We start from the raw sequence: 26,618 nt of genomic DNA on the forward strand, positions 1-26,618 counted from the left end.
CTAATCAAGGAAAAGAATGTAATATGTGGTCATTAACCTCACAATGGTCCTGCAGAAGAACTGGCTCTGAGCTGATCTCCTAAGGGGTTCCCATGTCTTCATATGGGCATGTAGAATTTTACTGGGCAACTGCCTTTCAGAACCTTTTGGAATTTTCCAGAGCCTTCCAGATTCTAATCAAGAGAAAGAATGCAATGTGTGATCATTAGCCTTACTGTGGTCCCACAGGAGACTTGCCTCTGAGCTGTCTCCTGAGGGACCCCACGTCTTCACATGTGCATGCAGCATTTTACTGGGCGACTGCCTTTCAGAACCTTCTGGAACTTTCCAGAGCCTTCCAGATTCTAACCAAAGAAAAGGATGCAATGTGTGGTCATTAACCTCACTGTCGTCTCACAGAAGACCTGACTCTGAGCTGATCTCCTCAGGGGCCCCGCGTCTTCACATGGACATGCAGCATTTTATTGGTTGAGTCCTTAACTTCACAAAACACATTATAAAGACAAAAGATGCTAGCAAGTGACAATTATATTTAAAGAAAAGAGTGGGAGACACAGCACGAGACAGAATGACGCACTGAACAGAGCTGGATTTGGGCTCAGGAAACCTTGGATAGCAGCCACACTGACGGGGTGCTTACTGGGGCCAGGTGCTCATGGAACAGCTTGGAAATATAGCTTCTTAGTCCTCTCTACCGCATGAGGCAAGTGCTATTATTACGCTCCCCACGTTGAAACTCATGAGGCTCAGAAAGCCCGAGTAATGCATGACCACACCGTCTCTACTGAAAATACAAAAAAATTAGCTGGGCACGGTGGCGCGTACCTGTAATCCCAGCTACCCGGGAGGCTGAGGCAGGAGAATTGCCTGAACCCAGGAGGTGGAGGTTGCGGTGAGCTGAGCTAAAGCCACTGCACTCCAGCCAAGTAACACGTGTCCACACAGCAGGGCCTGACACCCACACCGATAGGCGGGAGCTGAGCTGTGCTCCTGGCTGCTACGTAGTTTGTGACTTCACTGACCTGACGACCTGCCTTTGGTTTCTTGACACATACAGTCCTGGATTTACCACGGAAAAGGCCTCCGTGGTAAATCAAAAGGCTAGAGAGGTGGTTTCTCCTTCATGTCCCATGTATGCTCTGAAGACTCAAAATACATTAACAACTCCATAACTCATTTCCTTCTACATGAAAACTATCACAGGGTAACAATTATGAAGCACTACAGGGATCTGCCATGAAGTGAAGTATCTTTTAAAACTCTGTTACTAGAAATGCACTTAAATCAATAATTCAGGAATAAACACCTAGAGTGCACAGAGCATGCTAGGAACGTAAGACCGCCCTGAGCTTACATTTTGAACTTGAACTTTTTGAGTGTTTTCTGCATGCCATTAAATTTCTACATCATATTTTTGGGACTAAAAAGATCAGTATCCTTTCACCTTTCAAAAGTTGTAGTGTGTGTGCACATGGGAGTGCGGTGTGTGTAGTGACTGTCTGTGGTATGTGTCTGTCAGGATGTGTGTGGTGTGTGGTGTCTGTGGAGGATGTGTGTGGTTTGTGTGTGTGGTGTGTGTGTGTGGCATCTATGTGTGGTGTGTCTGTGTGTAGTGTCTGTGGAGGATGTGTGTGGTTTGTGTATGTGGTGTGTGTGTGGCATCTATGTGTGGTGTGTCTGTGTGTCTGTGTGTAGTGTCTGTGGAGGATGTGTATGTGGTGTGTGTGTGTGTGTGTGTGTGTGTGTGTGTGGCGCTCCTCCCTGCTGTCCCGGGGTGCTGAAAGGACACACTCACGCTGCCCTTGGCTGTGAGATGCTGCCCGGTGGACACACTTTCCCTTAGACCCTCTGCAGGGGCGACTGACAGAGGACAGCGAAGCCCACAGTCGGTCCCGTAGGTATCTGAGCTGCAGCTGCGGCAGCTGTGGCTTGGAGCTGGGCAGTGGAGGTATCACCTGCCCCAGCCGAGGACAGGCAGGAGTTAGAGGACCTGGAAGCCTGAGGAGAGGGCCCGAGGTGTCCTGGAAGCCACCAGGACCCTGTGGGGTGTTGAGAAGAGCTGGCTGAGTCACTGCCTGGGCGTTCTGCTACCCCGTCCCTGCCTGTGCTCAATCACCACCCCCACCACAGGAGATGACGCCAGCCGGGCCTCTGTCTCGTCACCACGGTGTCCCCAGGACCTGGCACAGTCCACAGCACACAGCATGTACACAGGAGGCACACAGCAGGCACACAGGAGGCACACAGCAGGTATACAGGAGGCACACAGCAGGTATACAGGAGGCACACAGGATGCACACAGCAGGCACACAGGAGGCACACAGCAGGTACATGGTACACAGCAGGTACATGGTACACAGCAGGCACACAGGAGGCACACAGGAGGTACATGGTACACAGCAGGCACACAGCAGGTACATGACACACAGCAGGCACAAAGCAGGTATACAGGAGGCACACAGCAGGCACACAGCAGGCACACAGGAGGACACAGGAGGTACATGGTACACAGCAGGCACAAAGCAGGTACACAGGAGGCACACAGCAGGTACACAGCAGGCACACAGGAGGTACACAGCAGGCACACAGGAGGCACACAGCAGGCACACAGCAGGCACACAGGAGGCACACAGCAGGCACACAGCAGGCACACAGCAGGCACACAGGAGGCACACAGCAGGTACACAGCAGGCACACAGGAGGCACACAGCAGGCACACAGCAGGCACACAGGAGGACACAGGAGGTACATGGTACACAGGAGGCACACAGCAGGCACACAGGAGGACACAGGAGGTACATGGTACACAGGAGGCACACAGCAGGTACACAGCAGGCACACAGCAGGTACACAGCAGGCACACAGCAGGTACACAGAAGGTACATGGTACACAGCAGGCACACAGCAGGTACACAGGAGACACACAGCAGGCACACAGCAGGCACACAGGAGGACAAAGGAGGTACATGGTACACAGCAGGCACACGAGGCACACAGCAGGCACACAGCAGGCACATGGTACACAGCAGGTACACAGTAGGTACATGGTACACAGCAGGTACACAGGAGGCACACAGCAGGTACATGGTACATAGCAGGCACATGTTACACAGCAGGCACAGGGTACACAGCAGGCATAAAGCAGGCACACAGTACTCAGCAGGCACGTGGTACATGGTAGGTACATGACACACAGCAGGCACACAATACCCAGCAGGCACACAGCACACAGTAGGCACACGGCAAGTGCTTGACAAATGCCTGTCAGGAGGATGAGAAGATGGGAGGGGAAGCCCCGGCTCTTCCCTCTTACCCAAGCCGCGCACACACAGCTCAGTACCCTCCAGTGGAGATCAGAGACCGTCTGGTGAGCCCCAGGAAGCTGAGCGAGCACAGGAGCCAGGACTGAAGGCTCCTCCTGGAAAACCAAAGCCTTGATTCTTGAGGAACGAGGGACACCCCAAGGGCAGTGTGGGCAAGCCTCCTGAGGAAATGGGGCATGGCACTGAAATTGGGGTGCTCGGGACGAAGGGACGCAGAGAAAGTCACGGTGGTTGTGGCTGTGGACCCAGCTGCCTTCCCTGAGCTCGAGGCTGAAGACTCAGATGCGAAGCACCCGGGAGACAGACAGGGCGCTGGGGTGGCATGGGAAAGGCCAGGGTGCAGTGGGAGCAGGCCACCCCCAGGTGATCCTCCTCCAGGGCAGATGGGGACCCTAACAGGGTGGGATGGACCCCCAGTGTCTCCAGAGACAGAGCAGGACCTGCAATTCAGGAAGAGCACAGCTGTGCTCAGCCCCCGAAGCACGCATTCTACCTTGTCTTGGGTGAGCTATGCTAAAGCGTTTACTATCGCTTTGTGTGTTCTTCTGTGAGTCCACTGCAGGTTTCAAAGTCCTCATGCAGGGAACACACGCTCCTCTAAGCTTCCTCCCAATGCTAGTGAAACAGAAACTGCTAAAATTGGGTCAGGTCCCCCAGCATCCGGTGCAGCTGTGACTCACACAGCAGGTGACCTCAGACGCGCTGCCCACACCTGGGAGGCGGCAGAGGGGCGACTGCAACATGGGTTGTGACACCCAGAAGCACTTGGGCACTCAGACCTGCACTGACCCAGGACAAGGCCTTGGTGTGGGGCGTTTTCTTCCTTTCTGGAAGCCCCCCAGGCGCTGATTTGGGCCTGAGCTAGGCCTGCTTGGAGGAATGGAGGAATGAATGAATGAATGAATGCTGCTCTGCCTGGCTTCTCCCTCCTGGTTTTCATATTTGGCTTTCTCTGGGCCTCCAGAGTATCTTATAAAATGCTTTGTTAGTCACAAGGTCCATCACATCAACAGCAGAAAATTCCAGAGAGAGAATGGCAAGAAAGTTTGCCTAAGAAAAGGATGGGGAAATACTGGGATTTGGAAAACCACGTTACCCGTTGCTGACCTTCGGAGCTGCCCTCTGAGCACAGGTGTCGTGGTGATTCAGCGGCGTTCCACTGAAAGAGGCCAGGAATAAACCCCTGTGTGGAATCAGGGTAAAGTGTTCAAATTCCTCTACACATGCTGTAAAATGACATAGCATCTATGAGGTTTAGGCTCCCGTGAGATGACTGTATCAGATCAACCCGTACAAAAATACCTCTGGGACCTTTTTCTATCTTCTGGAGCAAATGCAGTAGTTTTGTTTTAGTTTTTGAAATTGTGTGAAACGTCCATGTTTTAATTTACCTCCCATTAAAGTGAAAGGTTGGGCACGGCGGCTCACGACTGCATTCCCAGCACTTTAGTAGACCAAGTGGGAGGGTCCCTTGAACCCAGGGGTTTGAGACAAGCTGGGGTAACATGGAGAGAGCTTATTTCCACAAAAAACTAAAAATATAAAAATTAGCCTGGTGTGGCAGTGTGTGTCTGTCTGTGCTCCCAGCTACTCGGGGAGATTAAGGTGGGAGGGTCGTTTGAGTCCTGGAGATTGAGGGGTCAGTGAGCCATGATCACGGCACTGCACTCCAGCCTGGGTGACAGAGGGAGACCGTCTCAAACAAAAAAAAAAAAAAAAGAAAAGAAGAGAAAAAAAGAAGATTTTACTCTAAGTTCCTACAGTACAGTTTATTTTGGTGTTGCTTCTCAAGCTGTCTGTTCATTTAGTACTAGTATTAGGACTAATGAATATAAACCCTAATGAGGCTTTAACCCTTACATGCATTTAAACGCGTGTGTTCAGGAAGGCTGCTGCCAGCCTCTGGCCTTCTGAGTTCTCCTGCCCTGTGTGCACAAATTCTCAGCCACTAGTCTGAAATGAATAAGGCGAGCTTGTAATAGCTTGCTTAAATCCTCCTTTCTTCAAATATGTCCTGAGATAGGAAAATAATGACAGAATAAAAGTATCATCATCTCTCTTTTAAAATCACATCTTTCACACAGCAATCTAAAATGATATATTGAAGCTGTCCATAGACATGCTGTGCCTGTTTCTGAAATACCATTTATCCTCTTTATATTTCTAGGAAGACAACTGCAGCTGGGGCTTACATTTCATAAACCTTGCTCTCAAGCTATCCCAAGTTTATTACATTTTCAGATAGCCAAAAAAAAAAAAAAAAGAATAAAACAACCAAAACACCCTGCCTGCCACAACCCCATGTAAGTGAGAGAAGCCTAGCTCCTAAAATATGTGAGAGTCTTTTTCTTTCTTTTCTTTTTTGGTCAAATTACTGAGTTAATTTATCTGGTATTTTCAGGCAACAATTTAAGCTGAATAAATCATGCCCAGGTCATTAGCTTCTGATTGGTGGAGAACAGATTTAGACACATGCCATCTGCAAAACTCAGGCTCTTGCTGTGTATCAGTTGGATGATGACGAGTGGAACTGGCAGAATCCGCCTCTCAGTTTATGGAACAAGTAAGTATTAGGACCGTGCACGATGGTAGACATCGGTGGGGGCTAAAACGTACTTTAACAGTTTTCCAGAACGTAAGTTTGCAACGTAGCATTTCAGCCCCTTGTAAACAAAATGCTGCCAAAACTGGAGAAGAGAGCCATCCTTTCTGGAAGCTGTGCGAAGAAGGAGACGGGCGAGAAACAAGGTGAGGGGCGAGTTCAGAAAGGAGCCGGCTACACCGACGATGAGCTGGGAATCCCAGCTGAAGTCTCAGCCAGAGTCCCGAGAAGTCTCCCAGAAGGGGGAGCGGGGAGAAGCTCAGGGAGCTCCCGGGACCCTGGAGGCCAACTGAGAGTGAAGTGTGTCATGGAAGAGACCAAAACGTTGCGTTCTCTCTCTCTCTTTCTATATATATATATACACACACACATACACACACACACACACACACACACACATCCACACACAGTCCTTCTGTCACCCAGGCTGGAGTGCAGTGGCATGATCTCGGCTCATTGCCACCTTTGCCTTCTGGGTTCAAGTGATTCTCCTGCCTCAGCCTCCCGAGTAGCTAGGATTACAGGTGCCCACCACCATGCCTAGCTAAGTTTTGTATTTTTAGTACATACAGACAGGGGTTCGCCATGTTGGCCAGGCTGGTCTCGAACTCCTGACCTCAGGTGATCTACCTGTCTTGGCCTCCCAAACTGTTAGGATTACAGGCGTGAGCCACTGTGTCTGGCCAGTGTATTTTCCATTCAATATAATTCTGCCAATTCTACTCATCATCTAGTCCACTTCACTACGCTACTGAGCACAGCCCCCTTCTGAAGAAACCCTACAGCATTTTGCACACATGGCAGGGCATTGAGCAAATATTTTGCCTTGGGAAACGTACTTGAGAACTTCTAAGTTTCCTAACAAAACTATAAGCACTTCAAGGGGAAGAGCGACATCTATTTTCTCTTAATGTGCCTGAAATGCATAGCACAGTATTTTTGTACACAGACACCCAGGAATTTTTAAAAAGTGATGGTACATTTGCGGTATGGAGGAGCGGGCAGCATAGCTCTATCACTTTTTGCTTTGAAAGCGAGTTTAGCAAACATGTTAGCTTTCAACTACATAAGAAAGACGAGGAAAACGAGTATCCGTAAACCTTCCTCATCAGATGAAGTGATGCTCACATGCAGGACATAAAACCTGATTCTCTGAATGTGGAGAAAGTATCAAAAATACATGATGCAAATAAAAACAAACTGTCACCAACACACTCCAGCATCAACGAGTTATTCTTTCTAATGCAAATTCAATTTATCAGTTAAACATAAAGAACTTCCTGATACAGGAAAGCACACACTGGAGAGCCCAGGTGTCCACTCAGATGAGCCATGTAGACCTGGGAGCACCGACCCGCTCACTGTCTAAAGCACACACTGGAGAGCCCGGGTGTCCACTCAGATGAGCTGTGTAGACCTGAGAGCACCCACCCGCTCACTGTCTAAAGCACACACTGGAGAGCCCGGGTGTCCACTCAGATGAGCCATGTAGACCTGGGAGCACCGACCCGTTCACTGTCTAAAGCACACACTGGAGAGCCCGGGTGTCCACTCAGATGAGCTGTGTAGACCTGAGAGCACCCACCCGCTCACTGTCTAAAGCACACACTGGAGAGCCCGGGTGTCCACTCAGATGAGCTGTGTAGACCTGAGAGCACCCACCCGCTCACTGTCTAAAGCACACACTGGAGAGCCCGGGTGTCCACCCAGATGAGCTGTGTAGACCTGAGAGCACCCACCCGCTCACTGTCTAAAGCACACACTGGAGAGCCCGGGTGTCCACTCAGATGAGCCGTGTAGACCTGGGAGCACCGACCCGCTCACTGTCTAAAGCACACACTGGAGAGCCCGGGTGTCCACTCAGATGAGCTGTGTAGACCTGAGAGCACCCACCCGCTCACTGTCTAAAGCACACACTGGAGAGCCCGGGTGTCCACTCGGATGAGCCATGTAGACCTGGGAGCACCGACCCGCTCACTGTCTAAAGCACACACTGGAGAGCCCAGGTGTCCACTCAGATGAGCTGTGTAGACCTGGGAGCACTGACCCGCTCACTGTCTAAAGCACACACTGGAGAGCCCGGGTGTCCACTCAGATGAGCTGTGTAGACCTGAGAGCACCCACCCGCTCACTGTCTAAAGCACACACTGGAGAGCCCAGGTGTCCACTCAGATGAGCTGTGTAGACCTGGGAGCACTGACCCGCTCACTGTCTAAAGCACACACTGGAGAGCCCGGGTGTCCACTCGGATGAGCTGTGTAGACCTGGGAGCACCCACCCGCTCACTGTCTAAAGCACACACTGGAGAGCCTGTGTGTCCACTCGGATGAGCTGTGTAGACCTGGGAGCACCCACCCGCTCACTGTCTAAAGCACACAATAGAGAGCCTGTGTGTCCACTCGGATGAGCCGTGTAGACCTGGGAGCACTGACCCGCTCACTGTCTAAAGCACACAATAGAGAGCCTGTGTGTCCACTCGGATGAGCCATGTAGACCTGGGAGCACTGACCCGCTCACTGTCTAAAGCACACACTGGAGAGTCCGGGTGTCCACTTAGATGAGCTGTGTAGACCTGGGAGCACTGACCCGCTCACTGTCTAAAGCACACACTGGAGAGCCCGCGTGTCCACTTGGATGAGCTGTGTAGACCTGGGAGCACCCACCCGCTCACTGTCTAAAGCACACACTGGAGAGCCTGTGTGTCCACTCGGATGAGCTGTGTAGACCTGGGAGGACTGACCCGCTCACTGTCTAAAGCACACACTGGAGAACCGCGTGTCCACTCAGATGAGCTGTGTAGACCTATAACTGCCGAGGCATTCACTGTTTGTCTCCTTCCTTCACTTATAGCAGCGATCCTGAGTTAACCGAGAACTCATTAAAATACATATTCCTGGGCCCATTCCCAAGACGGCGGGGTGCTATGCCAGGGTGGGCCTAGGACTGCAGTTAATTTGAATTCTCAGTGCAATGTGAGTAGGTTGTTGCAGACCACAGGCACCAGCGTGTCCCCTCCCCAGGTGGGCAGGCAAAGGGGCCACAGCAGATGCTTGGCTTGGGAGCTGCGTGTTCAGCCACCAAACCAATCTTTCCCAGCTAGGACTCTAAGCTGGTACTTTTGTTCTGTTTTCTGCGTGTGTTGACCTCTGAAACGTTAGATTTCTTGATCAGACTCCAGGTGGAAAGCAGGTCTGAGTGGAGCATTTCTCCATCCCTGGGTCGGTGGTCAGCGGAAGCACCCTAGGGCCCTTGCACGGTGTCTGCCGGTGTAGCTGCCCTGAGCTACACCCCTTCCTGGGACAGGGCATTTTGCTCCTGCCTGCAGGGTGGCACGGGCACACCTTCCTACCTAGAAGGAGCAGGGCTCTCTGGGAACATGCCATGTCACCAGATGCCCCCAAAGGCAGGGCCACACCAACAGTCCCCTGAGCCCCTGAGAAACCTCCCTTTCTCCAGCCTCCTGCCTGCCCGTCATCTCTGCCTCCTGGTCCTTTCTTGCCATGTTCTCTCTCCTCATTACTTGCCTTTTCATATATTTTATATGTGGTTTTTTAATGTAAAATTAAACAGGTAATTTGGTTAATCACATACTGTGAATAAAACTTCATTTTCCTTCTTGACCTTTGGAAAATTGGTGAGCTGAGTGCCAATCCCTTTACTCTTAAGGAAAGTGAATTGATGTAAGCATAAACTGCTAGAATAGCTCTTCTGGCCGCATCCTCCCACTCCCCGCCATGCTGGTCTCCTTTCTTGGGGCTCAGTAACTGCTGTGGTTGCTGCCTGCACCACCCTCCCCAGCTGCACCCCTGGAATTGGGGGTCGAACACTGGACACCTGGGGCCGCACTGGCCTGGGTGCCTGTCTCAGATGAGCTCGGAGGGAATGGCAGAGAAAAGGAGCAAAGGCTCCCTCGGGGCCAATGGGGGAGAGCCCACCCACAGGAGATAGGAGATAGGGCTTTGGGGACTTCCTGAGACTGCTGAGTGAGCAGCCGAGCTGCACCTGCAGAGTCTCTGAGCCAGGTAGCCTGTAGAGTGACAGGAAGTGGGGCCCTGGCTTGCTGGCCTCTGTCTGAATCATGCTAGACTGCACGTAAGAGACCCAGCTCATTATAAATCCTGGCAGCCAGGAAGGAAAAGGAGTCCGTAACAACTTTGTTCCTTAAATCTTTTCAGATTTAGCTAGATTCTCTTTTTTTTTTTTTTTTTTTTTTTAAGTCATTGGCTCAAGAGTGAGGTTGCAAACACCCAGTTAATCCCCAGGCTTGTGCTGAATCCAGCCCACTCCTGCGAGGTCCTAGCTCCTGCCCATTTCTGCAGGCTTCTCTTTTCAGATCAATCTCTTCATCCCCCCTTTCTGCATTTATACTACTTGAACAAGTGACAATGAGGAGGACGGAGACTGTCTCTTCCGCTTTCTTCTTCCTCTCCTCCTTCCTTGCCACTGTCGTGCTCTTACCAAATTTCAGTAATTTTGCCTCCACACCTACTTTTGGATTCCTTTGTGAGGCCTTCTCACCTTCCTCCCTAACACTTCATTATCATTGGTGTCATTTTCCCCCAAACTTTACATATATTTATTTATTGATTGATTGCTAATAAAAATTACTGATTAGCTCAAACACATTAAAAAGCACAGATAATAGTCTGTAAGACAACTGGTTTACCCTTTTCATCAGAAAAGTAACTCATTCTCTTATTTGTATAAAATTTCAGAATAAACAGAGAGCCAAATCATGAGTGAACTCCCATTCACAATGCTACAAAGCGAATAAAATACCTAGGAATACAACTAACAAGGGATGTGAAGGACCTCTTCAAGGAGAGCTACAAACCACTGCTCAAGGAAATAAGGACACAAACAGTTGGAAAAACATTCCATGTTCATGGTTAGGAAGAATCAATATTGTGAAAATGGCCATACTGCCCAAAGTAATTTACAGATTCAACGCTATCCCCATCAAGCTACCAATGACCTTCTTCACAGAACTGGAAAAAACCACCTTAAACTTCATATGGAACCAAAAAAGAGCCCCAATAGCCAAGCAAAAACAAAAACAAAAACAAAGCTGGAGGCATCACGCTACCTGACTTCAAACTATATTGCAAGGCTACTGTAATCAAAATAGTATGGTACTGGTACCAAAACAGAGATATAGACCAATGGAACAGAACAGAGGCCTCAGAAAGAACACCACACACCTACAGCCATCTGATCTTTTACAAACCTGACAAAAACAAGCAATGGGGAAAAGATTCCCTATTTAATAAGTGGTGTTGGGAAAACTGGCTAGCTGTGTGCAGAAAGCAGAAACTGGACCCCTTCCTGACACCTTACACTAAAATTAACTCCAGATGGATTAAAGACTTAAACATAAAACCTAACACCATAAAAACCCTAGAAGAAAATCTAGGCAAAACCATTCAGGACATAGGAGTAGGCAAGGACTTCATGCCCAAAACACCAAAAGCATTGGTAACAAAAGCCAAAATAGACAAATGGGACCTAATCAAACTCCAGAGCTTCTGCACAGCAAAAGAAACAATCATTAGAGTGAATTGGCAACCAACAGAATGGGAAAAAATTTTCACAATCTACCCATCTGACAAAGGGCTAATATCCAGAATCTACAAAAAACTAAAACAGATTTATGAGAAAAAAACAACTCCATCAAAAAGTGGGTCATTAGAGAAATGCAAATCAAAACCACATTGAGATACCATCTCACGCCAGTTAGAATGGCAATCATTAAAAAATCTGGAGACAACAGATGCTGGAGAGGATGTGGGGAAATAAGAACACTTTTACACTGTTGGTGGGAGGGTAAATTAGTTCAACCATTGTGGAAGACAGTGTGGCGATTCCTCAAGGCCTTAGAAATAGAAATTCCATTTGACCCAGCAATCCCATTACTGGCTATATACCCAAAGGATTATAAATAATTCTATCATAAAGACACATGCACACGTATGTTTATTGCAGCACTGTCCACAATAACAAAGACTTGGAACCAACCCAAATGCCCATCAATGATAGACTGGATAAAGGAAACGTGTCACATATACACCATGGAATACTATGCAGCCATAAAAAAGGATGAGTTCATGTCCTTTGCAGGGACATGGATGAAACTGGAAACCATCATTTTGAGCAAACGGACACAAGAACAGAAAACCAAATACCACATGTTCTCACTTATAAGTGGGTGTTGAACAATGAGAACATGCAGACATAGGGAGGAAAACATCACACTGGGGCCTGGGGGCTGGGGAGAAATGGCAGGAGGTGAGGAAACTGGGGAGGGACAGCATTAGGAGAAATACCTAATGTAGATGATGGGGCGATGGATGCAGCAAACCACCACCATTGCACGTGTCTACCCATGTAACAGACCTGCACAATCTGCACATGTACCCCAGAACTTAAAGGACAGTAAATAAATAAAGGAAATGAAACCATATAGAGACAGCCAGTACCTTCCCCTCCCCAAGGTCAGAAGACAACGTTACCTGCCATGGCTTATGTATGCTATATAATCCCACATAATCATGACCACATGTAGTGTTCTTTCACACACTTGAAAATTTTAAATAAATAGAATAATATTATGATATGCATTCATTTGCAATTTGCTGCCTTCCATTCAGCACTGTTATTTAGAATTTTGTCCATGTAGAGATACAAAGCTGGGGTAGTTTATTTTAACTGTCGTAAATAAATCATAGTATAAATCTACAGCCCTACTCATGGGGGATTAGTGTGTTTCCCTCTTTTTTTTGGTATCAAAACCTTTACTCAACAAAATATGTACACCTAGTTTAGTAGTGCTAAGAGGGAATTCATGGCCTGAAATACTTATATTAGAAAACAGAAAAAGTCTCAAATTAATAATCTAAGTTCTAATTCAAGAAACAAACAAAAAGCTAACTTTATACAAAGAAAGTAGAAAAAAGGAAATACTCAAGAAAAAAATCCCCAGGTCCATATGGTTTCACTGGAAATTTCTACTAAAATAGTTAAGGAGAAATTTATGGCAATTTCATACAATCTCTTCCAAAAGTTAGAACAAGTAAGAACACTTTCTAACTCATTTTATGAGGCCAGTTATCCTGATACTGAAACTAGCAAAGATGATACAAAGAATGAGAACCACAGATTAATCAACATCTCACGAACACTTAGAGGCAAAGGTCCTCAACAAAACATTAGTAAATGAATCTAGCAACATAAAAAAATTGTATACATGGCCGAGTGGAATATATACCAGATACCCAAGGTGGGTCAGCATTAGAAAGTCAGTCAGTACCATCCACCATACCACGAAGTCAAAGAAGAAAAATCTCATGAATATATAAATTGTCCCAGAAAAAAGTATTTGACAAAATACAACACACAGTCATGGACAGACATGGACGACCTCAACTTGACAAAGGACATCTTTAAAACCCTATAGCTACATCGTATTTAGGGGTAAAAACTCAACGCTTTACCCTTTAGATCAGAAGTAAGGCAAGTCTTTGCAACTCTTATTAAATATAGCAATGGAAATTCTAACTAGTACAATAAGAAAAAGAAATAAAAAGAATATAAATTGGAAAGAAGAAATAAAACTATCCAATCTGCAGATAACATGATCTACATAGACAATCCCAAGAAATCTACCAAAAAAAAAGTCCTCATAGATCTAATAAGGCAGTTCAGTAAGTTTCAGAATACACATTGACACATAAAAATTACTCACAGCTCTATATACTCCACAATCAACGTGGGAACTAAAGTTAAAAAACAATGCCATTTAGAAATGCCCCAAAGAAAATAAAACACTAATGTAGACCGTAAAAAAAAAATTACAGATTCAGAATATGTGCACTGAAAATTATAAAACGCTGATGAAAGAAATTAAAGACGACCTAAATAACCAGAGAGAGAGAACCTGTCATCACAGACTGGAAGACTCAACACAGTCATACTGTTAATTCTCCCCAAACTCATCTCTAGGTTTAAAGAAATTCCTATCAAAAGCCCAGCAAGGTTTTTGTAACCATAAACAAGCTATTCTGAAACTCACATGGAAAGGCCCAGAACCTACAACAGATAACATAGTTTTTATAAAGAAGAATAAAGTGAGAGGAAGTCACTCCGCCTGATTAAAGACAGCGTGCTGCTGGCAGAGGGGCAGGCATAACCCAGAAATAGACCCACAGCAACAAGTGGAAGCCATTTTTAATGAAGGTATAAAAGCAATTTAATGGAAGAAGGATCATCTTTTCAACAGTCACAGAGCAATTGGTCATTCGTTGGCAAACCCCAAACCGAACCAAATAACCTTCAACCTAAACCTCACAGCTCATACAAAAATTAACTCAAAATGGAAAATAGACTTAACTGTAAAATGTGAAATGAAAATTTGTAGGGAAAAAAGGAGAAAATCTTCAGGACCTCAGGCTAGGTGAAGACTTAAGACTTCATGCCAAAAATCAAAATGCAAAAAAGGTAAAATTAATAAACTTGAATTCATCAAAATGTAAAACTTTCTGCAAAAGACTCTGTGAAGAAGATGAAAGAACAAGATAAACTGGTAGGAAATTATCGCAGCGTGGTAGGGCCAGTATCTAGAAAATATAAAGAATCATGAAAAAAACTCAATTGTTAAAACCAAACAATCCAATTAAAAAATGGGCAGAAGACATGAACAGACTTTTCACTGAGGAGGATGCACAGATGGCCGTAAGTACATAAAAGGGTCTCGATGTCATTTCCCATCAGGGCAATGAAAATTAAACCATCAGGAAATATCACTATATATGTATTAGAACAGCTAAAATAATAAAAACAAAAATAGTGGCAATAATAAATGCCGCCCAGGCTGGGAAGGTCCTGGATCACTCACACACCACTGGTGAGGACGCAAAATGGTGCAGCCATTCTGGAAAAGAGTTAGCAGTTTCTTATAAAATTAGACATGTGCTAACCGTATGACTCAGCAGTTGCAGTCCTGGGCACGTATCCCAGAGAAATGGAAACTGTGTTCACAGAAAAACCTGTACATCAATGTTCACAGCAACCCTATTTGCAATAACCGAAAACTGGAAATGGTCCAAGTGCCCTTCCTGGGTGAACGGTTGAACACACGGTGGTGCATCCGGACGAGAGAACACCACTGAGCAATTAAAAAGAAACCTATGGACACGCTCACCATCTTGGATGCGTCTCAGGGGAATTGCGTTTAGTGGAAAAAGTCTGTCTCGAAAGGCTGCATAGTGTAGGATTCCACTTACAGAGCACTGTTAAAATGACAAAATTATAGAAAAGGGGAAATGTCCTGTGGTTGGTACACTCAGGGAGGGGGAAGGAGGAAGTCGGCCTGGCTGTAAGGGTAGCATCAAGGATCCTGTGATGAAACTGTCCTGTCCCCTGAAGTGTTGGTGGTCACAGGGTCATACACGGCTGATAAAATTACACACAACTAAGTGCACAGGCATGTACACACACGCACACAATAAAGTGAGTACATGTCAACTGGTGGAATCTGAAATGTGAATGAAGTTAACGGGTTGCATCAATGTTAATTTCCTGGCTGTGGTATTGTACTATGTTATTGCTGGGGAAACCGGTGAAGGGAATTGCATGTGAATCTGTAACTATCTCAAAACAAAGTTTTAAAAAATTGCTTCAGTGAATATCCATTGTGTGTGTCTTACGTACACAGACCCTGTTTTCCTTAGAAGTGAAAATGTTAGATGTTATGATATACCCATCTTCAGTTTTTCTAGATTATTCTGTAACATCTTTGTTCCTTATATCCCACACAAACTCAAGCGAAGTCTAATTTTTCTACTCCTTCTCTAATATTTGGTATAGTCACAATTGAAATTTTTTTCCAGTACAACAAATGTAAAAAGAAACCAACTTTTGCCATTTTAATTTTGAATTCCCTGACGCCCAGAGGGTTAAAGTTCTTTTCGTATTTTATCAGTCCATCTGGCTTTTCTCTTCAGGCTCATATTCTACCCTTGAATGGCTTGTTTCAAATCACTGAATTTCAGAGCTTTTCATGTCTTCCAGATCCCAGCCGCACACAGGTCTGCTTCTCCTCATCTTTTGACATCCACCTGTTTTTCACAATGGTGACTCGGACCCATGCGGAGTCCGAGAACAGAGCCCAGAACAAAAGAACATTCAGGATGCCATTTCTGTGCTCCAAGGCCGCTGAGTCTGAGACATTGCCAACAGCGTTGGAACACACGCTCACAGTTGTCGCTGGCGCTGTGGAAGGCAGTTCCAGCACCCACTGGAGAGATCAGCTGCCCTTCAGGTCGGCCTGTCCTACAAGCATCCCACAAACGTGGCCAGCCCACCTCTGCATGCTCAATTCCTTCACGAGTCTAATGTGTTTCTCTGGAGGAAGCCTGCCCACTACAGGTTGTGACAGATGTAAAATCTCTGGAGACTATTCTAGAGGCTCACCTGGCAGCAGGGCCTGTGGTGTGACCACTCCTCCCTCACACAGCTCCAGAGCTTCCTTCAGGGGCTCCAATGGGACAACCAAGTGTCTTCCTGCTTAATGGCCATTTATTTAAAATTATCCCAAGAGTAATTAGAGGCTGGTGCGGTGGCTCACGCCTGTAATCCCAGCACTCTGGGAGGTCAAGGTGGGCAGATCTCTTGAGGTCAGGAGTTTGAGACAAGCCTGGCCAACATGGTGAGACCCTGTCTCTACTAAACAAACGGACAAACAAAAAATACAACAGTTAGCCAGGTGTGGTGGTGCACACCTGTAGTCCTAGCTCCTCAGGAAGCGGAGGCAGGAAAGTCACCTGGGCCTGGGAGGTGGAGGTTGCAGTGAGCTGAGACTACACTACCGCACTCCAGCCTAGGCAACAGAGCAAGACACCGTCCAAAAAAAAAAAAAAGAGTAATTAGTAATTAGAATACTTTCTTTTTCATTGGCAACTAAGAAAGCTAAGGAGAGGATCATGAACAAAGTTGGATGACAGGAACCTTTTGGTCAAATGATTCTTGAAAGGAAACATCCCTGGGTGCACGCCACTCATCATTAGGGGTGGAAGTTTAAAAGGAGGAATGATAAGCACCTTTGCAAGGCATTCTGTTCACCACAGCGGGGCAGAGCAGCAGTGAGGCGCTGGTGCAGACTCCCTGGGCAGAATCCTGCCTCTTCCTGGGTGCCCTTAGACTAACTTAACCTCTCTGGGCCTTGCTTCCTCATCAGTCAAAATGAAGATATGAAAAGCACGGTGACCTCCAATGAGGGTATCTAGGGCCATCACAACTGTTAACTGAGGTGACAAACAGCTCTCAGAAGAGAGCCTGGCAATGTGCAAGTGCTCGATAAACACTCCCTGGGGTCAGAAAAGGCACAGAGGCAGCTGCTAATCTTAAGCATGTCTTTTTTTTATTTTTTATTTTGAGACAGAATTTTGCTCTTGTTGTACAGGCTGGAGTGTAATGGCATGGTCTCAGCTCACTATAACCTCCACCTCCCAAGTTCGAGAGATCTCAGCCTCCCAAGTAGCTGGGATTAAGGCACCTGCCACCACGCCCAGATAATTTCTGTATTTTTAAAGAACTTGGGGATAAAAGTCAAACAAAATAACTTACAATTAACATTTACAAATTCAGGCAGAAATAGAAACGTCAGGAGAAAGGCTGGTCTCTTTTCCCCCCAGCGTTCGGTGGCCACCTTTCATCAGTGCCCACAGCCGGGACCCACCACACTCAAAGCGGACGTTTCAAATCAAGCTGGAGCCACGAGCTGCCAGATCTATATCAAGTGACGCATGTTTCACTTCCTTATCGCTGGGCAGAATTGCGATACTTCTGGAGAGTTTTCAAAGAAGATGACAACAGAATAGCTTTGTTTAACCCGGAGTTAACAGAGGTGGTTGTTCGAGAACAGTTAACTCCCTGAGAGTTATTCCAGCATTTACAACCATTTTTAACTGGATTCTTTTCACTCAGGTTTCTGTTTAACCCACTTGATAAAAAAAAAAAAAAAAAAAAAAAAGCCTCTGGCGTGGTGCCTTATCCCTTGGCTCGTGGGAGCATCCCCTCCCTGGCTGCCGGCCTGGTTTCAGATCATGGCCTTCCCTCCTCTACTGAAGGGCTGCTGGGTTCCAGGCTCTGAGCCGTATCCATAGCCCGGGGTCCCAACCGCTAAGGAGGCTAAGGAGGCACCCATCGCTGGAGGTGGCCGCCAGGGAGCTCAGTTCAGGACCCTACTCCATCCATGTGGTCCCTAACATGAGCGTGACCCTCCTTAACCCATCCCCCGGAGCTTCACCAAATAAAATGTCCAAAACACACACTGGCTGTTCCCTGACCTTTCCTTCCTCTGAAAAGCTCTCTCTCCAGGCGGGGCGTTCTGCGGTCAAGATGAGGCAGAGACCTCCCAGGAACGAAGTCCACGCCCTCCCAAAGCCGGGCGAGCCACGCGCCCCTCACCCACCCGCAGAGAAGCCGAGCACTTGTTGATTCTCACGTTGTTGCAATCGGAAAACGGAACAAGGAACCAGAACGCGCCTGTTTCCAGGCAGAGTCGCACAGGGATCCCTAAAGACACTTGAACCCCTTCCCGAGCCCCACTCCACCTCCCGAAACAGGGGGTTCAGGTGGACGCGAAAGGGCACAGGCGCTGCCCCCGGCGCCCGGGAAGACCTAGGGTGGCGGCAAATGACTGCGCGGTCACATACGCCGGCCTCGGGGGCACCCCGCACCCCACGCCCCCGGCCCAGGACAGGCCGTCGGGCCCGGGAGGGGCAGCCGGGGAGACCCCGGCCCCGCGAGCCCAGCGCTCAGCACCGCGAGGGAGGACCGGCAGCTGCGGGCGCGCACGTGGGTCCAGGTGGGCGCAGCGACTGGCCAGCCGAGGAGCCCGAGACAGGCCGCGAGAAGGCGGAAGCCCAAACCCAGGCTCTCGCCGCCGCTCTCGGAGTTCGGAGGGAAACTGCGCTTCACCTCGGGGGGGAGCAGCCGGGACGTGATTGGCAGGCGCCCGGAGGACCCCCCAGCGCGCCCTCGCCGCCCGCACCCTCTCCGCACCTGAGTGGCCGCTTCTGACCGCCGTCCCTCCCACCCGAGACTCCTCCCCTCAGCCCCGGGGCCCGAGGCCCAGCGGTTTCTACGACCCCGGGACGCCGGGCCTGGCTGAAGACCACCCTGGACACCTGTCAGGATCCCACCCCGGCGCAGTAAACCCGAGTCTACACCCGCGCCCGCCCCCTCGCAGTAGAGATCGGGGACAGGGCCGTGGGTTCGGGTCAGGGGCCCCCGGCTGCCACCTGCCCGGTCACCTGCGCTACTGCCCAGGTTCCCCCTGCGCGTTCTCGGCCGAGAAAGGGACTCGGAGTCCGGGCGCCGGGACAGCTCCTGTTCCCAACTCTCAGTCCACGGCTCCCGCGGGGATCGGCCCCGGGTACCCGCCCAGGTCTCCGCGGTCCCCGCTCGGAGGGGCGCGGAGACAAAGGCGCCAGAGCCGCCCCCCACCCGCCCCCGAGGGTCACTCACCGGCGCTGCGCTCGCTGCTCAGAGGCCGAGGGGTGCCGCGGGGTCCCAGGCCCGGGCGCGCAGGTCCCGGCTTCAAGCGCCGGCTCGCGGGGTCCCCAGACAGCCTGCACCGCCTTCCGGGGTCGGGAGCCCTAGGCCGCCGGGGCGGGAGGCGGCTTCTCGCGGGTGCGCGGCGGCGGAGACTGAAGGCGGCTCCGAGGGACGGGCGCGCACTCCGCTCCCGGCCCCGCCTCCCCGGGCTTCCTGCGCGCCAGGTAAACACAGGCCCAGCCCGCCGGGCCCGTCCCCCCACCCCCGACGCGGCCTCCCGGGAAGCTCCGAGGCCCCCGGGCCCGCTTTGCCCACGCGGAGTTCGGAGCCGGGGGGGGGGGTCGCACGGGATTCACGCTCAGGGTCGGGCCTCGGAGAAGGGGCGGCCTGGAGCCTCGCCCGAGACCCTTCCCCCGTGGCTCGGCCTCCGAACTCACCCGGACCCCGACCTTGCCGGAGGGGAGCGAGGCCGCATCTCCCCTTGTCCTCAGGGGCTGGAAACCCCAGAAACTGCTGAAGGACTTGGCGCGGCCCCGACCCTGCAGGAGGAGGGTCAGCCCGCCCTGGAGGCGGGAGGAGCGGGCAGGTCCTCCCAGGCGCGCCCTCCCTCCCCTGCAGCCCCGCCCAGGCCCACCTGCGGCCGGCAGGTGCTCCGCTGGGCGCCGGGAGCGCACCTTCGCCTGCAGGAGGGGCGCAGGAAGTCCGCGCGGACAAGACAGCCAAACGCGCCAGGTGCGGGGAAGCCGCCTGGTCCCGCGGCACGGAGGCGTCGTGGTCTTCGTCACTCTACTGTTAAACAGAAAAACTGACCTGCACACACAGTTGGTGGTCAGGGAGATCTTTCCCTGGATTCTCGGTCACCTGATGGAGGAGGAGGAGGAGGTGGGGAGTCCCCGAATGAGCCCCCGCATTCCTCCTGACCTGCACCCCCACTCAGGGATCTGGACCCGGGGCTTCCGGAGGCAGCCTGGGACCCACAGTTCGTCAGGAGGTGAGGGAGAGGACTGAGCGCTGTCCGGGCCGCGCTGCGAGGCGGCTCCAGCGGGGGTCGGGGTTGCGGCCTAAAACCAGCCTCCCCGGAAGACCCGGAAGATTTAGCAACTGTGTTCAAATGCTGCTTAACTGAAGAGAAATATTTAGACGATGGTACAAAGCATTTAGTCTGGGCCTTTCCTCAGGAGAGATTTTCAAGTGGAGAGGGCAGGAGGGTTCTAGGAATTTGAGGCTGAAGGTGAGAAGGGGCAGGGAAAAGGGTGTCAGAGGTAAAGTGTGCTTCTCGGATTTTTCCGTCCCCACAACCTCACTTTAAGTCAAGGATGAGCGAGTGGGTGTGGGAGGCTGGACAGCTGCCCTAGGAGCACGGGTGGTGACAGTGAATGCAGGTGCACCCGGGTCCCAGCTCAAGTCACTCAAGCCCAGGCCGGGAAGCTGGAACACTGGGTCCTATTTTGGATACCTGCTTTAACATCAGAAACAGCTTTTCTTCTCCAAAATATCTCTTGGCTTTATCTCCGTGACTCCACAGGCGGAGCCACCTTCCTGCCTGCTGATGTCCCTGCAGCTGGGCTCTGGGCACTGGAGCGTCCCTCAGACCACAGTGACAGCAGCAGCAGGCGGCCTTCTGTTCTGTGCTCTTTCTGCTGGGGTTTCAGTGGTTTCCTGAAACATTACATACGCCAACAGTCAGCTCTGCAAACGGCAGGCTCCACACGTTCCAGTTAAAAGTCTTTTTTTAAAGTAGTTATAAAATTGCACCGTGCATATTTTGTTGGGATAGAGTGTCCACGCAGATGGGCAGCCCGGCAGTTTTAAAAATTCATGGAGTCTTCAAAGAAAATATACATGGATAATAGCATTTAATGAAACAATGGATCCACGTTTGGATCAATAGGTCCTGTCTTGGGGCTTTCCTGCCCTCCTGGTTAGCAAAAGGACCCCAAGTGGAAGACAGTGGATGGAAGAAAAAGACGTTGGCATTTCACCATGGAGAGACACACTTTCACATGAAGATGTCGGTGCATCCCTCAGCAAAGTAGAGATTCATTGTGCTGGATAAAATGGGAAGGCATCTTTTATCCATCACTTTTGACAAGTGATCCATCAAAGCCTCCTTGTGTCTTTGACGTTTCTAAGAAAATCGCATTGCAGTTATGCCCCATCTTTCACAAGGTACCAGAGAGAAGAAAGTTTGACCTATCCAGCATCTCATACGGCAGCAAATAGCAAAATGTTTTGTGCATGAAATACACTCAATAAATGTTGAGTTAAACTCCAAATTACCCAAGCTACAGGAAGTAAATGAATCAAAGTAGTTTCCAAAGACGTCAGACTGTAGGAACTTTGCCTTTTCTGTAGTTTCCTCATCAACAGATTTGTCTTTGTTACGACATTTTCCTTAGGAAAGAAGTGAACTTTTTTTTTTTTTTTTTTGACACAATGTCTCATTCTGTTGCCCAGGCTGGAGTGCAATGGCAATCTCAGCTCACTGCAACCTCCACCTTCTGGGTTCAAGCAATTCTCCTGCCTCAGCCTCCTGAGTAGCAGGGATTACAGGCACCCACCACTATGCCCGACTAACTTTTGTATTTTTAATACGGATGGGGTTTCGCCATGTTGACCAGGCTATTCTCGAATTCCTGACCTCAGGTGATCCGCTGGCCCCGGCCTCCCAAAATGCTGGGATTACAGGTATGAGCCATCACGCCCCACCAGGACTGAACGTTATTTTCAGACCTGGTCTAAACCTCTCTGAGCCTCAGTTGCTTCATCTGTAGTGGGGAGGTAATAGTCATCCTTACATCAGGGCTGAACGCTCTCTTCCTGCAGCCCAGGATCGGTGGATACCCAGGTGCCGAGGTCTCCCTTATTCACCCAGAGATTGATCAAATCTGTTGCCAGACAAGCTGTATTTCAGAGGAGTTCCAGCCTGGTTGTTCAGACATTCCACATATTCCCGCCGTTGCGGAAATACATGACCTAGCCAGTGGGGCTTCATTCCCACTGGAGGGTGTATTCGTCAGCTGAGCTGCATAACAAAATACCACAGACTGGGTGGCTTAAACGGCAGATGTTATTCCAGCTCTGGAGTCTGGAAGTCCAAGACAAAGGTGCTGGCAGGCTTGGCGTTGGGTGAGGGCTTGCTTCTTGGCTCATAAAGGGCACCTTCTCTCTGTGTGTCGCTGGTGGAGGGAGAAAAAGAGGAAGAGGAGGAGTCTGGGCTCTGGCCTCTTTTCCTTAAAAAGACACTAATCCCATTATGAGGCCACCCTCTCGGCTTCAATCCAAGCTGAACTACCTTCCAAAGACCCCATTCCAAATACCACTCCATGGGGGTTGGGGCTTTAACATAAATTTTGGGGGGACAGACATGCAGTCCTAGTAGAGGAATACGTAGGAAAAAAAGGGAATAAATACTCAGCTTCCAGTCCAGTCAACAGAGTTCCCTGTGGGGATGGTGGAACAGGTGCCAGCCTCCCAGGAGCTGGGAAGGAGCTGGACTAGGCAGTAACAGAGGGAGGGATAGGAGAGCCTTAGCAGGTCTGTGGGGTGGGTGTGGTTGTGTGTGTGCTGGACTGTGTGACACATTTGACATTCCTGCAACAAGGTGATTAAATGTGACCTCTTAACAACCAGCCCCAGGAAGCAGCCTGAGAGGAAGGGAAGGTTGGTGGGGAGTCCAGAGCATGCCCAGTGTGAATGTGCATGGGAGCCACGGGAGACCTCAGAGGGAGCCAGGAAAGGCTCTGAGGGCGGAGCAGCCCTGTTGCAGGGGCAGGGTCAGAAGCCAGCTCTGGGGAAGGGAGATGGCCCTGGAGGGCCTCAGAGGCGGGTGAGTGGGAACCAGGCGCCTGGGCTGGCTTCAAGGGCCTGCATTTCTACCTTGGCCTCCTGCCTCTGACCCAGAGCTGCCTCCACCTTGTCCATAATGCCTCGTTCTTCCCTCACCAGGCTTACTTTCTCTGGAGTTTGTCCTCAAAGGTGGAAAAACTTGAGTTTCTACAGAGAAAGTTCACTGTTAGAGGCTGAACTGTGTCCCTGAAGAGAGTCCTGCCCGCCCAGTACCTGGGGACGTGATCGTGCTTGGAAATAGCCTTTGCTGGTGTCGTCAGGCCGAGATGAGGTCCTGGGGGACTGCGGTGCACTGGCTGTGTCCTTGTAAGGAGAGGGGACACTCAGGGAACAAGGCCATGTGAGAGGGAGGCAGAGGTGACAGCCATGCAGCCCCGGGCTGAGGGACGTGGGGGTGGCAGAAGCTGGGAGAGGCAAGGAGGGACCCTCCCCTGGAGCCCTGGCGGGAGCGCGGCCAGGGCCACACCTGGATCCCACACTCCTGGCCTCCAGACTCAGAAGCTGCATTTCTGTTGTGAAGCCTCCCAGAAGGTGATTTTCTGTTATAGCAGGGCCAGGCGACAGGAGCAGTCCCTCCAGGGAGAAAAGCGAGTGTCTGCGTGTTCACTCTACAAAGACTTTAGGTAAAGTGGAAATCAAGCAACCCAGCCATGAAAGACATAAGGTGTGGGAGGAAGGTGAGCAGAGCGGACTCGGGAGGACCAGAGGGCAAGGCTGTAGGAGCCGTTGTGGGGAGTGAGGTCAAGGGTCAGAAGTCAGGTCCATGGCCCCAATCACGCAAACCTCCTCTCTGCAGCTGTGCCCAGGCAGCCCAGGGCAATACCCAGAGTCCTCTGCCCCCCTGCAGGCTCCTAGCACCCTCCAGGTTCACAAACCCTGGGGGACAGTCTCAGGCCACCCGGCAGGAGAGACTGGACCCACCCCCTGCTGCCTGTGCCTGGTTCTTCCTCCCAGAGCCTGAGCGGGTGTCATCTGCTGTTTCCTTTCTGGGAGACCTTGGCCCCAGTCTTGTCATTCAGTGTCTTGTGAGTGTGTGCTACACTCCTGGCATATGCCTGGTACTGGGCCTTGGGGACCCAGGGTCTGGTCCCAGAGACGTTCAGGCCAGTGGTCATCTTAAGGCCAGTTACAAAGACTGACAATAGCAGTTTGCAGGGCCTGGAAAACCCAGAGGGTAGCCTGTGAGCTCTGCCTGGAAGTCAGGGAGACCCTGAGGGGTCTTTCGAGGTGTCCTGGGGGAGATGCCCACTGTAGAGGGGAAGGAGGGATATTGAATGTGTGCCAGGTGGAGGCGCCAGCCAGCAAAGGCTCAGAAGCATGACGGGCTGAGGAGCCACGGGGATTTCTGGAGGATAAAATGTGTGACAAAGAGAGATTGAGTACCAGAGAATGTCAGAGATGGAACAGGAGCTGGAGACAGCAGCTGGGGCCAGGCCATTCTGGAGCAGGATCTGCCAAGGAGCTGCATGGCTGCCCTGGAGGAAGGAGAGGTTTGAGGCGAAGGAGGGCACTAATCAGAGGACGTGGGCAGGTAAGCATGTGGCCAGCTCTGGGGAGAGCAGAGAAAAGGGGTTGGAGAGATTCCAGCAGAGAAAGCACTAGGGAAACACAGTCACTAGTGAGACCCAGGAGTGCTTCCCTCATTCCCTGCACTGTTTCAGGAGCCTGGTGCATGAGCCGTGAAGTCCTCACAGGGAGCGGCTCGGAGGAGCTCACGGATTCTCCCTTCTGAGGCAGGGTTGTCAGCTACACTGTGGGCTCCTCCAGGACAGTATTGGGGCCATCGCTCAGGTATGTCAAGTATTCAGAAGAGTGCCTGGCACACAGGAGGCCCGATAAATATTTGCTGAATTTGTTGCAGGAAAGGGCTGGAGTTGGGCATGGGCAGCAGGCAGTTTGGCTGCACACCAGACTCGGTCTCAAAAGAAGGGTTAGGAGACCGAGCTCCGCCTGTTGGTCAATCCTGGTCGTATTTTTATGTCTCTTCCTGGATAAAGCATTTCGTATTTCTGTGACTTTGTTACTCCACAGCTCAAGTGAAACGGGGTTAGGTGCTGATTTGAGGACACAATAACATTTTCAAGTGTGTTTTGTAATCACAAATTAAGAGAAAATGACTTAGTATTTAAGGCTCTTGGCTTTTTACTGTATTACCTATGAAAGTATCCGATGCTAACTGGTGCACGTGAAAGATGCCGGGATGCTTTTCAGTTATTCTTTATATTAATGTTTCTGGGAGTGAACATTTATATGTAACTGTTCTTATGGCAACCAAAAACAAAAATTTCAGAGATTCATCAGGGTTAGGAAAATAAATTTGCTTCTCTATTTGCAAAAGGATGTGTGCCACAGGTTATTAAAATAAATGCAAATTAACATACAGCCGCATTGAGCATGGATTATATGATATAATTAGTGATTTTAGCTTTTTTTTTTTTGAGATAAAGTCTCACTGTCTTCCAGGCTGGAGTACAGTGGTGTGATCTCGGCTCACTGCAACCTCCACCTCCTGGGCTTAAGCAATTCTTGTGCCTCAGCTCTGGAGTAGCTGGGACTGCAGGCCTGTGCTATCATGCCTGGCTAATTTTTGTATTTTCTTTTTAGTAGAGATAGGGTTTCACCATGTTGTCCTGGCTGGTCTCAAACTCCTGACCTCAAGTGATCACTCGCCTTGGCCTCCCAAAGTGCTGGGATTACAGGCGTGAGCCACTGCACTTGGCCAATTTTAACTTTATGGTAATATAATGTGTGGTCAGGTCTACATAGAGAAAAGCAGTCCACACTACTCTAGTCTTTTGTATAAGTGTGTTTTAATGTTAAGTTTCTCTATGACACAGTATCCTAGGTCTGACATTGCAGTTCACCGAGAAGCCATGTCTCTCAGGCAGAGTGGAGATCGTCTTTCCTGGCCCTGCCTCTCTGCCTTCTCCGAGCCAGCATTCTTGCTGTCTCCAGGAATGATCTCCCTGACCATCCAGGGCTCAAGCCGTGAACCTAGAAATTGTTCCAGATGCTTTGCACCCCCACATACCTAACCTGTTGACACATCCCGTCACTCTGTCCCTCAAACTTTCCTGTTCACTGAATGTCCATTCTTCACGTCCCCCAAGGTGCCCTGAGGCTCCGTAGGCTGCGGTGGCTGCTTCAGCCACACCATGGAGAGATGGGCCGTGTGACATTGGTCACACCACATCCCTCATGTGAAGTCCTGCAGTGTTTCCCATGTGAGGCGGTTTGGCTGTGTCCCCACCCAAATCTCACCTTGAATGTTAAAATCCCCGTGTGTCAAT

At 49.9% G+C, this 26,618-nt stretch overlaps 1 protein-coding gene across 5 annotated transcripts in view; it reads right to left on the reverse strand.

Moving 5' to 3' along the window:
- MBP (myelin basic protein) overlaps positions 1-19,994 on the reverse strand; it is a 148,471-nt gene extending 128,477 nt beyond the window's left edge. For 4 of the 5 annotated variants that reach the window (XM_035271388.3, XM_035271387.3, XM_078348286.1 and 1 more), the window contains exon 1: positions 19,450-19,633. The gene's annotated coding sequence lies outside the window, so the exon portion shown is untranslated. Of the gene's footprint in view, positions 1-19,449; positions 19,634-19,916 lie in introns of those variants that run through there. The other variant, XM_078348287.1, reaches the window with a different exon arrangement.
- Between the last annotated feature and the right edge of the window lie 6,624 nt (positions 19,995-26,618).

Source organism: Callithrix jacchus, chromosome 13, assembly GCF_049354715.1.
Source record: "Callithrix jacchus isolate 240 chromosome 13, calJac240_pri, whole genome shotgun sequence".
In the NCBI taxonomy this organism is placed as follows: domain Eukaryota; kingdom Metazoa; phylum Chordata; class Mammalia; order Primates; family Cebidae; genus Callithrix; species Callithrix jacchus.